General features: G+C 66.4%; 1 protein-coding gene across 1 annotated transcript in view; it reads left to right on the top strand.

Moving 5' to 3' along the window:
* The window catches only part of HRH3 (histamine receptor H3), an 18,100-nt gene that overhangs the window by 6,785 nt on the left and 10,619 nt on the right, over window positions 1–696 (top strand). The window lies entirely within an intron of this gene.

Raw genomic sequence — 696 nt, 5'->3', positions numbered from 1 at the left:
CAGGCACTACCGCAGCCGGCAGCCGCGCTGCCTCTGCCCTGGCTGCGCCTGAGCCCAGTGACCTCGTCTGTCCGCTGATGCGGCGTGACCATCCTGCCACGCTCTCACCCTGGGTTTCACGGCCAGGGAACGAGCTGCTGCTACTCCTGCCCACCCTGGGGCTGCCTGGGCCGGTGGCCGGCACGCTCGCTCCCGCTGGGTCCGCTTGGGCTCTTCCTCTTCCCTTATGTAACTCCACATCTGTCTGCGCCTTGCAGGTCACCCTGCACCCCGAGCTAGGTCCTGCTCCGTCCTGGAGACTAAGCCCGAGTCCCAAGCACATGGCGTGGTGGGGAGGAGCAGACCGTTGGGCAAGGCAAGCACTCTCGGAGACCCCCTCGCCCATCCCTCTCCTTTAGACATTCCTTCTTCCTCTCAACCCAGACCCACTTGCTCAAAGCATGAAACGGAGGGACCCTGCGGGGCAAGTTCCCCAAATGTGGGCGCAGGCATTTTCCCCCAAGCCCCCAATCCTAGCTTCCCACAGGTGCTTGGACTCAGACGAGGCGAAGCAGGGGTCGCCCGGGCCATGGGTTTAGCAGAGGCGGAGCAGCCCAGAGCCCTGCTCTCCAGTGCAACCACCGGCGAGCTCCGAGCCTCGGCGTCAGGCGTCCGGCCATGCTAGGGCCAGGCTCCCCCCCGGTGGCCGGGCGGACC

Source organism: Tupaia chinensis, unplaced genomic scaffold (assembly GCF_000334495.1).
Source record: "Tupaia chinensis unplaced genomic scaffold, TupChi_1.0 Scaffold000558_1, whole genome shotgun sequence".
NCBI lineage: Eukaryota > Metazoa > Chordata > Mammalia > Scandentia > Tupaiidae > Tupaia > Tupaia belangeri.
This window is presented reverse-complemented; position numbering and strand designations above follow the sequence as displayed.